Consider the following 14,506-nt stretch of genomic DNA (forward strand, 5'->3'; position numbering starts at 1 on the left):
GCTAGTATGCTAATCTAGCATTTGTAGCTATATACACACCTTCTAATATTGCTGTGTGCTCACATGTGACACCTGTTCATGTTGCAGCAAGGCCCAACAGGTTAGCCGTGAGGTCCAGGGACTTACAACAGTGTGGACCTTGTGTGTGTATGGCACACACATACAGAGAGATATATATGTGTCAGATATATTAACATCTGTACATGTGCATAGAACAAGGGACATACTGCAACTGTATGTGAAGGGTGGACATATATATGTTGGTGAAGGTTGTTATGTGCATATTTGTATGTAGGTTGTAGTGTGTGGCAAACAAGACAGCATACAGTGCTGGTATATGACATGCGGTGGTTAAACACTGTGGGTGTGATTTGTTAAGTTTGCAATGTTGCAGCCAGTGAGGCTTGCTAAAGCTACATGGGTTGAGAACACCTTCAATGCATTTCTCACAAGACTGTGCGATATCATTACATTACTGTATACCTCACATCCTTTGCATAATTGATATTCCCACCATGAAAGGTGGACTGTATATGTGCCTATATGTATATGTATATGTATATGTACACCAATGCAATGGATGTGTATATGTATGTAGATATATATATATATATATATATATATATATATATATATAGAGAGAGAGAGACAGAGTCATATATAGTGAGACAGATGCCTGGTGTCAAACCCATGCTGTAAAACTATAAGCCAACTAAAGCATAGTCATCCACTTTTACAAAACATAGTATCCCCACAGTACCACATAGGTAGTAGCCCCCAACATGTTGAACAGGTACCGATGTGTACATACAGCCAAGTGTTACGTCATCTCTCCTTTGGTAATCACATTTCCAAAGGTATTTTGAAATCCCTCGGTGAATCACATAAGCAATAAGGGGTCTGCATGCATATCCACAAAGGTTGTTGTACACCTATAATGAATAGCCATCATTGACAGACTTTGCTGCATTTGAACAGGTTTGAAATATACCTCAGGCATAAACCCTCACTCACACTATTCAATAGAAACCGTAATGATTGTGTGTGACAAGTATGACCTAGGCCAGGGATCACTGCAGTGGCTGGGCTTGTCACAAGCATATGGATGTGACATAAGGTCTGGAAAGCAGCAGCACACTCTGGCAAAGATAACAGATGTGTTCATGGAGAAAGCAGGGTTCCCACCTATGAAATAATTGAGGTCACATGTACATATATGTATTTGCCACACAGCTACCTGACATGTGCAATGCACATACTGTTGTCATTGTGATATGTCATACAGTAGTAAAAGCAAAACCCACAACACATTGACCAACAGTGTCACACACATAGAGCACACACACACACTCACCAAGTACAGGATTCAAACCCCTACCTAACTACTTTCCGATATTAGAGCAGTACACATTAACATGACATGCTATACACATTACTGGGAGTTCTCCTTTCCACAGGTATATTTGTAGGATGGTGACATCATCAGACTTGACAAAGATAAGTATACCACTTTTAAGGTGTTTTAGTAGTCTCCAAAAAGGTTGTTCCTCTCCAAGGCGATGACACACAAACACACACTTGTCAAGTGCAGGATTCAAACCCCTACCTAACTACTTTATAATACTAGAGGAGTACGCATTAACATGACGTGCTTTACACATTACTGGGAGTTCTTTTTTCCACAGGTATATTTGTAGGATGGTGACATCATCAGACTTGACAAAGATAAATATACCACTTTTAAGGTGTTTTAGTAGTTTACAAAAAGTTGCTCCTCTCCAAGGAGATCACACACAAACTTGTCAAGTGTAGGATTCAAACCCCTACCTAACTACTTTATGATACTAGAGGAGTACGCATTTACATGACGTGCTATACACATTACTGGGAGTTCTCTTTTCCACAGGTATATTTGTAGAATGGTGACATCATCAGACTAGACAAAGTGGGTTACATTAGGTGACATTAGGTGGGCTACAAAGAAGGAATTTCTAAACACTTTGGCCATGTGATCATCAAAGGAGAGTTTACTATCTACCTGGGTCCCCAGGGCCATAATTACTTTCTCTGTACATACTGGATTACCACCTATGTGGTAATTTGTGTGCACTTTGTTTTATCCAAAGGGGATGACTATGCATTCTTTGGCATTCTGCTTGAGGGCATTGTTTTGACACCAGGTATCTGTCTCTGTAAGACCCTTCTGGAGGATGTCTGTGTCAGCCATAGAGTCAATTATAGGCCACCATTAGCAGTCATCTGCAAACTTGTTCAGCCATACTCCTCCCATGCTTGCCTGTACCTCTGAGCAGTATCTACTGAACAGGTGGGGTCCCAGGACCAAGACCTGTGGGATGCCATTTGTGACTGGTTTAGAGTCAGACATGGCACCCGCAACTCTGAACATGTGTGTTTGATCTGTGAGCCAGTTGGCCACCCATCCTGTGACATAGCTGTTAATGTTCAAGCTGGTAAGCTTGTCCATGATGACAGAGTGGGGAATGGTGTCGCAAGGCCTTAGTGAAGTCCAGGTGGGCTGTATGGACTACTTTCACCTCCATCTATGTCCTTGGTAACTGTTTCAAATAAGTCAACTAGGTTTAGGAGGCAGGATCTGCCTTTAACAAAGCCAAGTTGGGTAGAGTCCAGTGTCTGGAGGGCCCCAATGTCTCTGTTTATGAGTTCCATGATAATTTGCTCCATATCTTTGCAGACCAGGCTGAGTAGGCCTATAGGGCATTGGTTTCCAGGTTCTATTGTGGCACCCCCTTTGTGGAACTGGATGACTGTTGCTCTATGCCATTCTTTGGGTACATAGCCTTTGGTAAAGTTGAGTCTGGACAGTGAATGTAGGTGAGGGTATAGTTCCTTTTGGGGCTGGTGTAAGACACAGCCTGGGACATCATCCAGTCCCATTGATGCTGTGTTCTTAGCTTTGGAGAGGGCTGTTTTCACCTGCATGTCCATGATGTCTGGGGTTCTGCATTCTTCTGGGATGGACACAGCCCCTTTTGGGGGTGATGGGGGGGTGCACTAAACTTGTCCCCCAGGATGAGGGCAATGTAAGTTGGTTCAGTGTATTTCTTGCCATTTTGCAGTAGCTGACAGCATATTTGGAAGTTGCCACCTAAATGTTTGGTATAGCTAACGAAGGCTTTGTGGTTGTTATTCTTACATTCCTTGGCAATTTGTCTTTAGAAACTGGCCTTGGATTATTTTATGAGCGATCATTGTTTCTTCCTAATAATGATCAGTGATGCCTTTCCTTTTGTGAAGTTTGCTCTATCATGTGTTCGTTTCCTCCTTCTGTTATATAGCTTATTTATGGGCAATGACCACCAGATTAGTTTCTTATTTTTGGAGGAGTGCGTCTTGGTTTTATTTGGGATGTCTCGATCCATGCATCCTTGTAGATGCTCATAGAATGCACTTGTAAATGATTTGGCAGATTGTATAACATTATCCTATAGCAAGGGGGCTTTGGAACTTTCCACTTTGGTCTTGGGAAGTGTGCAGTTTGCTTTTGAAAATAACTTCACAGTGGTTTCCTTGACTGGGGGGGGGTGATGTTGATGTCCAGTGTGATTACTTTATGATCTGATATTACCAGCAAGGGGTTTATCTCTGTTTTGAAACACTGGTACCCCATGTTGGTGATGATCAGGTCCAGTATGTTGTCACCTCTAGTGTGCATGGTGACCAGTTGTTCCAGGGCATTTGAGTTTTTAAACTCTAGGAAACATTGGGCAAAGGACGTTGTACACGAGTAATTCTCCCACTCAATGTTTGGGTCACTGTAATCTCCTCATACAATGGTGTTTGGTAGGACCTTTATATTTTCCACTGTTCTCAGGAATACTGAGTGAGGTTCCTGAGACAAGGTAGGTGATCTGTAGCAGGCTACAATCTGATAAGCAGCTTTGCCCAATGTTAGTTGCACTTGCATGGTCTCCAAGGCCTCATGCTGTGCCACTAACCTGAAGGTGTGGGTATCCATAAGGTAAATGGATACACCCCTTCCTTTTGTATTTCACTCTGGGTTTTGTGGCTGAAGAGCAGAGGGATTGTGAGTGTTTTACATAGAGCATGTCCAACAGCTCTGTGTTTGACATAGCTTTGTATGTTAGGCGGAGATCACCTCTGAGGAGGTGATATGTGAGAGAGTACAGCTGGAGCATTTTGAGACGGTCTGTATGGCATGAATTTCAGGCCACTAATGCTCTTTATTGATATTGATATTCATTGATATTTATGACATAGCAAAAGAAAGCTTCATGGTTCTCTATGGACTCTTTGACAATATTTTTGCCAGAACATGGATTGTATAATGTTAGGAGTGCTCATTGTTTATTGATGATACTGATCAGAGTTTATTGATCTTCTTTGAATTTTCACTTTCTTTGAACAACTTAAGTACTTGTAGTACATAGTTTGATTATGACAGGAGTCCAATATATTATATGGGTCTGTTTTTATATCACTGTGTGCGCAAGGCAGGATTGGAGAATAGTGACAAGTTTCTGGGGTAAGAACTGCAACTGCCAGATATGTGTGGCCCACTGCTGTACTCAGACATGGCCTAAGTGCATGATCATGCCCAGTATGACCTTTCAGTATGTTGTTGACTGACATTTGCTTCGTTTATTTAAGTGTGTGAGCATGCCCAGTATGGACGTATATACTATATGTGTGTGAAAATTCAAGTTGGTTTTTACTTCAGGGCTCACCTTTGTGTTGTACATTGACAGGAAGCATGCTGTGCCTGCAGGGCTTCCATGAGTCACTTTGCATAGACTTATCAACATTTCTACATACAGGGGGGACAGCTATTATTTGTACATTTCTACCCGGGGGGCACACCTGATTGTTACTGTGGGTGTACATAGGATGAGGGGTTCACCTGACACTTATACACATATGCTAGGCCTGCACTGCTATGTCAGGTACTCCATTTCAGTCTGTACTGTTGCATATCATACTGGCTTGAGGCATACTACTGTACTACAGATCTTAGCTTCCAATTTCACGTATATTAGTTTGTGACTTCATAGCCTACCCAACCCACATCACACTGCCTGGCCTGCTGTTATCTGTCTGCATAGGCCTGGGGTGAAGTTCAGAGGGCATGCTACAGCATTTGTTTGTGTTTGCATTAGTCTACAATTGTCCTGCTGTGTCTGTGCCAGTGAAATGCCATCATGGCTTAGTGGTTCAGTATTCTGACTATAGTGCACAGTATCCTGAGTTAGAGCCCTGTCACTGCTTTTTATTTTCCTGCTGGGCAGACCTGACTGGTTAAGGAACAGTAAAGCAGGTGTGAGCGTGTTTACCCGACTTTGCTCGACTTTGCCTGACTTTGCCCAACATTGCCCAACGTTGCTCAACATTGCGCCAGTTTGCGCGGTGCGCAGATCTGCGCAATTGTGCTTAAATATGTTAAACAGTGGTAAAAGCTGCTTAGCACTGCTTTATATTGCTTAAAATATGGCAATCATGCCTCAGGTGGTGCTGCAGGGCTGCCTGTGTCAGATGCACATAGTACACTCCCTATACATGTTTGAAAACAGGTAGTGTCAAGTTAGGCATCCCTTTTATTTTATGTGTGAGTCAGAGAGAGGTATCATTTCCAGGGTTCCTACTGAGCCAGTGTATGTGCTATGCGTTGCCTCTTTGCCAAGGCCAAGGCATACTGGGCACGCCTCCTTCTGCCTACTGGGGCAGGCTCAGGTTGTTCCTCCTCTGAGTCACGCTCTGCCTGTGATGGCCTTGGCAATGGTGGGGGGCTGTTTGGCCCTGCCCCATGCTGTTCCTGCTGCAGCTGTTTTCGCAGGATCATATTGTGCAGCATGGCACATACCATGACAATTTGGGCACATGTAGTTGGTGAGTACTGCAGGGCTCCAACAGATGTGTCCAGGTGCCAGAACCATGACTTGAGAATCCCAAGCACACACTCGATTACATTTCGTGTTTGTGCATGTGCCTCATTATGGAGTTCTTGTTCAGGTGTGTGTGCATTTCTTATGGGTGTCATCAGCCACGGCTCCAGTGCGTATCCAGCATCCCCCACTAGGTGACCGTCAGGGATGTCCCCATTGACAAATGTCTGGTACAGCTGCGTCAGATGCCAGATATGGGGATTGCAGTAGCTTCCAGGGCAGCCAGCACACACATTTAGTATTATGCCCTGGGCATTGCACACGACCTAGCAGTTGATGGAGGGGAAGCCCTTGCGGTTGATGTAGGCCCTACCCCGCTCACCAGCTTGTGCTTTGATGTGCATGTGCATGCAGTCAATTGCACCCACTACCTCAGGGTATTCCGCTATTTGCTGGAAGAGATGCATATTGCTGGCCAATGCCTCACGGGGATTGGGGAAATATACATGATCACAGACATGTGCTGACATGGCATTCAGGAACTGGTGCAGTACCCTGGATGCTGATGCCTGTGAAATCCCCATCATATCACCAGTTGGTCGCTGGAAGGTACCAGTTGCTAGTATTCTTAGGCCAACACATACCTTGGCTTCCACTGGGATGGGTTCCCCTCTGTTGGTTCTGTGTGTGAGGCGTGGCCTGCACAGCTCAACAATTTGCTGCAGGAGGTCTCTGTCCACTCTATAGCACTCAGCTATCTCCAGCTCATGTAGCTCCTGGTAGGTTACCCTGGGTCTGTACACTCTTCTCCATCTCCTCACTGTGGGTTGCTCAGCAGCATTCGCAATGGCACCACCCTCAGCATCTTGCACATGTTGGCTTATAATAGCAATGGCATCCTCTAACATTTTTTTGTCTGAGTTAAGCTTTTTAAGTTTTCACTCTCTTTGTATACTGCAGTGTTGCAGTGTTTTTGAGAAAAACATGGGGGAATGTTGTTTTAAGTGGTGGGCTGGGCTGGGCTAGGGTGATTTATTTCACCTGGCAGCTCTGCTAGTTCTCCTTGGTTAACTTCCTACTACTTCTTTTTCTTCCTTTTCCCTTTCTGTTTCCACAAGGGGCAGCGCCGCACAAACAAGCGCAAACATGCTCACACGAGTGCACACGTGCGCACACAGGCTTACACAGGCTTAGGCGGGTGCACATCCATGCACACAGGCTTAGGCTTACACAGGCTTAGACGGATGCACACGCACGCACACAGACTTAGACAGGTTTACAGGCGTGCACACACGCGCACACGGTATAAGCACGTTTGTAAGAAATTTCAGTGATATCCACGGCGTACACCTTTGGTTTCTGGGTTTCAGCTAGTACAACTGTAGACACGCCTCTTCCAATCCTGAATAACTCACAGCAAACACAAGCCACTCTGGTCCAATAAGCTTACAGTCTTTCACACATACCCCCTCATGATGTCACCTATCTTCTACTCTACTACTCCCCTACTCCTACACTTACACTCTAGAAACATGGCTCACGTGCCAGGGAAAATTGGGATTCACTATCCTTATCCTCATTTGCATAGGATTGCCTACTAATGCTTGGTTACATCTCTCAAACTGAGCTTCCCCCCTTAGCAACCACTACTCAGTAGCCATGGTGTCTTCAGCCTGCCATTCACCTGCATGACAGAATAAAATTTTTAATAAGAATGCCTATTTTTGCCTATTTTTATTTATTTTCTGGTTTTTAAAGTGCCGCACGTTTGCGTGGCGCTGCTCTATGCTTAAACATTAGAGATCGGGGAGAAAAAAATTTTGATTTTTATTAATTTTCAAACGATAAAAATGCCAATGGCCTTATATTTGGCCATTGGCATGCTTCTTCAACTGGATGCATCCTTTATTTGGAGCTGTCATAGCTCTGTTTTGCTATTTGCAGAACGGTATTCCGTTACCAATGGAGTACATTTCTGCAAATAACTCTACTCTTCCATGGACAGGTTACTGTTTCCTGGATGGCAAATTTAACTCATTTGCATAGCTTTCAGCAGCAAATGAGGTAATTTGCATAACATAATACTGTCCGTGCAAAAGTAGTTTTAGGAGCTCTCATGCACGCCCCTGCCAGCTGTTGCAGGATCGCTCGGCAGACATATTGGCTGTCTGCCATCTTACACTACTCTTAGACTCCGTGCAAGCCTTCATGAATCCGGCCCAGTGTTTTCTCTACATCCCTGATTTTTAATTTTGTTTCTTGTAATTGAACATTGTCTCCTGCCATCTTCATTAAGGTTTGCTGCATTCTCCTTCTTCTGATAGGATTTGATGAATCTGGAATGTTCCACATAACTAACTGTATTTGCCTTGTTGTTTTTCTCACCCCTTCCAACTTTCCCATTTGTAGCCATTCATCATAACCCTTTATTTGGGCCAACCCTCTGAGCTGAACATTGTGTTCTTTGGCAGCTGCCTATGCTCAGACCGCTCCTCCCTATCTCCATATCCTGGATTCCTACCTTTTGGCTCTTACATGTGTATGCCTCGGGCATGGGCAGTTTAAAACTTTTTTTTGCTCCTTTCCAGCATCCCTTATGCTAGAACATTTCATGCCAACCCAGTACAGACAGTACTGATGTCACAGTCTAAAATTACAATATTCCCATTCACTGGTCTCCTTTCCACACTATTACTTGTGAGTATATCTACATATATATATATATATATATATATATATATATATATATATATATATATATATATATATATATATATATATATATATATATATATATATATTTATATACTCTCTCTCTCTATATATATATATATATATATATATTTTTTTTCAGTTTTATAGCTCTTGACTGTGTACTTATACAGCACTGTTCCTTTATTTCACATTTGTCTGTGGGCTGTTCTTAACCTTACTTTTCTCTAGTTTCCCTTGTACATTCCTTTCCATGAGTCACTTGTTACATCAGCAAGTATTACTTTTTTTCTAAGACTTAAGACATTAAAGTAATGGCTGCTGCAGGTTAATTTTCCATTGCTTGGAACAGGCTCCCACTAGAAATCAGGACCCTCACACATCCTAAACAATTTAAGGCAGCTACCAAAGAATACTTCAAAAGTCACTTTTCCTGCCACAGTATTCACCCTGCCTAAACATCCCCTCTTATCCACCTCCTACCCACTACTCATTCTTCTTCCCAAATTCTCTAGCCTTCTCTGTCTAGTCTTTCTACTGTCTTCCAAAACCTATTCAGCTAACGCCTCAGCGAGACATTCAGTAGTAGTTGTCTTGGCAAGATGCAACTGACATTATGACTGTACTGGGTACTGTAACCTGTTAGACCAAAAATTGTGTTGGTCTCTATGACATATTACTGTTTTCTATTTAAATATCTTGTAAGAACTCTGCAATACTGCTGATTATTGATACTGTTTAGCATTGTTTTGCTATTTAATGTCTTGTAAGAATTCAGTAATACTGCTGTTTTATGATAATTGTATAATAAGATGGAGCTTTTCTCCCCGGGCCTCCACTGAAAAAGGGCTCTTCAGCACAGTCAGACAAACCCAGTCAACAAATGTAAAATAAAATAAATATAATAAGTCATTATTAAAAATATATTGATTAAATTGCAGGCTTGTTCTATGCCTCCTCCCCTCTTGACTCCATAAACCATCGTTGGTCTGGTATTGATTCAGGTTATCCTGTTGTTTGAGCATTTTGATATTGTTTCCCTGGGGTGTGTTTCCCAAAGTAAAGAGATATTCTTTTAATATATCTTTCCTGCACTGTTCACAATGACCTCTCTTTCAGTGTCTGTTCCTTCCATGTATTTATTGCTTCTCTCTTTCTGTGGTCTCTTTCAGTCCATTCATAGTCCTCCTTTCTACATCGTTGATTCTGCCATCCATTGTAAATGCTTCTCTTCAAATTGTTTAGCTCCTCATTTGTCCTGCAGCTCACATCTGAGTCGCCTGAACCATCTTATGCACCATTCTCACTCTCTCCATCTCTTTCCACTTTTATTTTTTGTCTCTGCTTCTGCTTCTTCCTCTTTTTTATGCCTAAATCTCAATTGATTCTCTCCTCCTAACTCTTCCACTTGTTTCTCTTCCACCAGCTTGTCTCTTTTCTTATCTCCTTCTGGTTGCGTTTGTGATATTTCCTGCTTATCTAAAGCAGCCGCTATGAACTTTCTGATCTCGTCTTCTTCCTTGCATGCGTTTCATCATCTGACATTGCACATCCACCCAGTGCCTCTGCGTTACCTGTCTTATGTCTAAGGTTACTTTCCCAGTCCATGTCTTGCAAATTATTTAGAATTTTACTTCCTGGGTTGTTAAGCTGTCTAGGATACCTTTGTGTAAACATTTGAACATTCTCCATATTGTGAAGCCTACTCTATTCCCCTTCCTGTTATACCTCCAGAACTGCAGAGTGTTTCAGTCATGTACCTGATCCATTCAGCATATCTTTCCTTCTCTTAAGAGTGTTTCCAAGTAAGACTTGATCAGCTTTATGAACATCCCTGCAAACACTATAACTTCACGTCTTTTTGCTTGCCTTATTGTTTCATTTCTACAGCACTAGAATGGAATGCACCAAGACATGCCTGGGTTTGTTTCCTGTTACTGCTTACCTCCACCCCATTCAATGTATCCTCTCTATTAGTATTGCCTGATTTTCTGATATCAAAAATCTCTGCAATGGCTACATGACAAATTGTTGTAATTCACTGTTGCTCTCTCTCTCTGTCTGTCTCTCTCTCTCTCTCTCTCATATTCCAGTTCTCCCAATATTACTCCTTCTTAAGTAGTTTTCAAGATCATCCATCTTTTCTCCCCATCTTTTTATTACCTCTGCCAGTTTCTGTGTTCTGTGAATCTGCTCCTACAGCTCAGATTCAATTTTTGTCTTTCTCCAGATCTTGCAGCTTCCTTTGTAGGTTTTACATTTCTATTTATTGCTGTTTTATTGTTTGTTTCAAGGAACTGTAAACCACTGCACTTGCTCTCTTTTGTTCTCTTTTTTTTTCGCTGTTTGCACCTGTTTTCATCATGATTTACCAGCGGATTATTCTTCTTTTTATTGTTTCAAGGAACTCACATCTTGGCCTTCTGTGATTGTATTTTCAAATAAAACGCATAGTTAATCCTCCTTATTTGCAGCTTTAAAGGTAGCTATCTGTTCTTCCTTTTGCCTCTGCTCACTCATGTTTTTTAGGGTTGTTTGCAAGATACGCCACCACCTATGCCAATGATCTTTATGCTCATTTAGATAAATGCATGGAAAGTGCAGTCCACGTCAGAGCAAAATGCAGAAGAAAATTCAACAACAAATCACTCCGGTGTTCAGTAGACATTAACAACTTATACAATAGAAGGAAGAAGTGCTTAGATTACCTTGTCAGTAGCAAAACTCTCATCACCATGAAATGGAAGGCAGCTTTTAGACCTGGAAAACATCCCATAATTATAGGCTAGCTTCTGTGGCTAATGAAAATTATAACTCCTTCTTTAGCTACAATAGAAAAGAAAGGAATAATTCACATTGCTGCTCTGCACTTATCTATATTGGCACTCCCCACTCCACTCCATTCCTAAAGACATTGCCAATATACTATTAAATACATTTGCTGCAATTTTCTTCTTTGAAAGTAGCATGCCCACTCTAAACATCCTGCACCATCTCAAAGGATCACATCATTAAAGCACTCTCCAAGACCAAAAACACCTCTTCAATGGGTCCCTACAATATACCAGGTTGCTTATTATATAATGTCAAACAGGCTCTTGCTGATCTCCCCTTGCCTTGTCACAGGATATGTTTCCATTTCATGGAACACAGCATTGTAATGGCCCTCCATAAGGGTATACCCACCACTGCCTTGGGTAACTACAGACCCATTAGATTAGCCTTACTGTTTTTAGCTGTAAAGCCATGGAATGCATCATCACTGACCTCATAAACTAGGACATTAAACATTTGATTAAGCTTGACCAGCAACAATTCAGATTTGTTAAGGGTGGGTAATGCCTGCTAATCCTATTACTTCTTTTAAAAGGTCTCACAGGTGGTAGATAGTGTTCACACTGTTCACACTGCCTACTCAGATCTAGCAAAGGCCTTTGACACCATACCATGAGCAGTGGCATTCCTCAGGGTTCCATAATGGGCTCCCTCCTTTTTGGCATATTTTTCTCTGATGTAAATATCGACAACAAGGATCTCTGCTGGCCAACTTTGCTCATGACTATAAGCTGGGTGTAGCTGTTAAATCAAGGAATGATAGTGATACCTTTTAAATGGAAAATGCATTAACTCCTGGCACACCAAAAATGACTTGGTCTAAATGCTAAGAAATGCGATATCATATCCTTCAGAAAACAATAAATTCTACCACCTAGTATTTCAATGACACACTATTCTCCAGTGAGTCTGTGATCAGGAAGTTGGTAACCTGGGCCTATGCCTAACCTCTCCCCATGCACCACCTGCAGTCAGAACATGACCTTCTAACTCTCACATTGAATAACAAAGGGTATATCAGCTAAACCCAAGGAAGTTATCATTCCCCTATACTCTGCCCTGATTAGACTCATTATAGAATATAGGTTCATATATTAATACTAGACTGACTGCATCTGTAGACCATTTAAAGCCTAGCCAATTAACTAATTTGCTGTGTCAAATTACTCTCTCCTATTGGAGTATATGTTTCTAACCTTTTCCAAGATTTATGGTAACATGGTGTATAAAATTAGCCTCTCCTATTGGAATATATCCAGCTAACCCTTTCCAAGATCCATGGTAACATGGGATGGAAAAGGCTAATCTCTAACCAAATGGGATACGTTAATTCCAACAAAAAAGGGAAATTAGCAAAGCTTAAAATAGCCTGCAAGGGAAGCTAGCTTAGTACTTATCTATGCACCAATCTATATTTATACATTACTCTAGTAATAATTACTAATTCAAAACATAAATATCTGGATGGAACCCAGGTACTCTGATAAAGCAGTTATAAGCTGCCTCTGTCTATTACTAGTACAGGGTGTAATTCTAGGGTAAATTTCCTGTTTCCCATACACTGATCTGAGGTATGCTTGAATTTGGTCAGAGGTAAGGAGTCTGTTCCAGAGCAGTCATATCCCATAGAATATATACTTGTTCCTCCAAACTATTCTGTTAATGTTGCAGAAGTTTAGGTCCCTAGATCGAATATTTCTGATACTATCTGACTTGCAGATGGGAAGTAATTTCATCAGTAATGGATCTGAGAATGTCTTATATGCTGGAAATGATCAATAGTGAGATAGGAAACCTCCAGACACTGGACGCAACCTAATTTGGTTTGTTCAAGGGCAGATCATGCCTACTTAACCTGGTGGACTTCTTTGAGAATGTCACCAAACCAGTGGATGAGGGCAAAATGGTTCACACTGTGTACCTTGACCTGGAAAAAAACATCAGCACCAGAATTACCCATTCTAAAGACTTAAATCTTGCCTGCAATATAAATAGGACCTGCTGGAGAGACAAGTATATATCCCAGAGACTACCCATTCTGTGGAATAGGCTCCCATCCATGTGAAGCAGAACTCCTTCCTAACCAAATTCAAGTGTAACTTGGACAATTGGATAGGGAACAGGAAATTCATGCCTAGTTTGGCACCTATGTATTTAATGGATACATGCAGTCTGTAAATGGTTCATCTCCCAGGCCCCTGCTTCTAAATGGTTCACCTCCCAAGCCCCTGCTTACACTTATCAAGGGTACCAGAACTTGTCAGAGATTTGGGATGCATGGCTAGGCTTAAAAAGGCCCTTATGGTTGTTAGCCTAGTAAACACCTATGAATGTATGAATTCCTAGCAGCCTGTAATAGACTAAATATATTGATTAGGTTTTCAGGTGATCCATGTAGGACACATTGTGTAAGTCTTGTATCGATTTTGTAAGGTATCTCTGCAGACATTGCTGTTGTTGCATGTGCCTGGACAGACAATGTGGTACTGGTACTGCTCCATAACTTTCCAAAAGAAATAATAATGCATGTTTTCGCATTTTCCTTTAGTCCATGAATCTGGTACCAGTTATTTGTTTGGGACAAGCCTTCCTGTAGAATAGCTGAGTCTTTTGGGGATTTGATCTCTGCAGTCATCTACAAATGTATTTAGCCAGAGCCCTTTGTTATTAGCTTTTACTTCAGAGAAGTAAATGCCAAACAGAAAAGCTCCCATCACCAAACTCCGGGAAACTCCATTCGTGACTGGTCTTTTTGTGGAAGTAGCTTCCACTGTTTTGATCTCCTGCATTCTATTTGTGAGCTAGGTGGCAATCCAATGGGTGAATGAAGGGGTTTATTCTTTGTTTATTAAGTTTTTCTACTTTGCTTGAGTAGGGAATTGTGTAAAATGCCTTAGCCAGGTTTAGGTAGGAGGTGTGTACCATTTTATCTTTAGACATCACATTGAGATCTTTTCAAAAAAGTCCAACAGGTTGAGTAAGCATGATCTACATTTCACGAATCCAAACTGAGATGGGTCCACTGTTTGGAGGTTTCCTTTGTCCTTATTGATTAACTCCTTGACAATTGTTTCCATGGC

Source organism: Protopterus annectens, chromosome 6.part0, assembly GCF_019279795.1.
Source record: "Protopterus annectens isolate FY-2018-M chromosome 6.part0, PAN1.0, whole genome shotgun sequence".
Taxonomy (NCBI): domain Eukaryota; kingdom Metazoa; phylum Chordata; order Ceratodontiformes; family Protopteridae; genus Protopterus; species Protopterus annectens.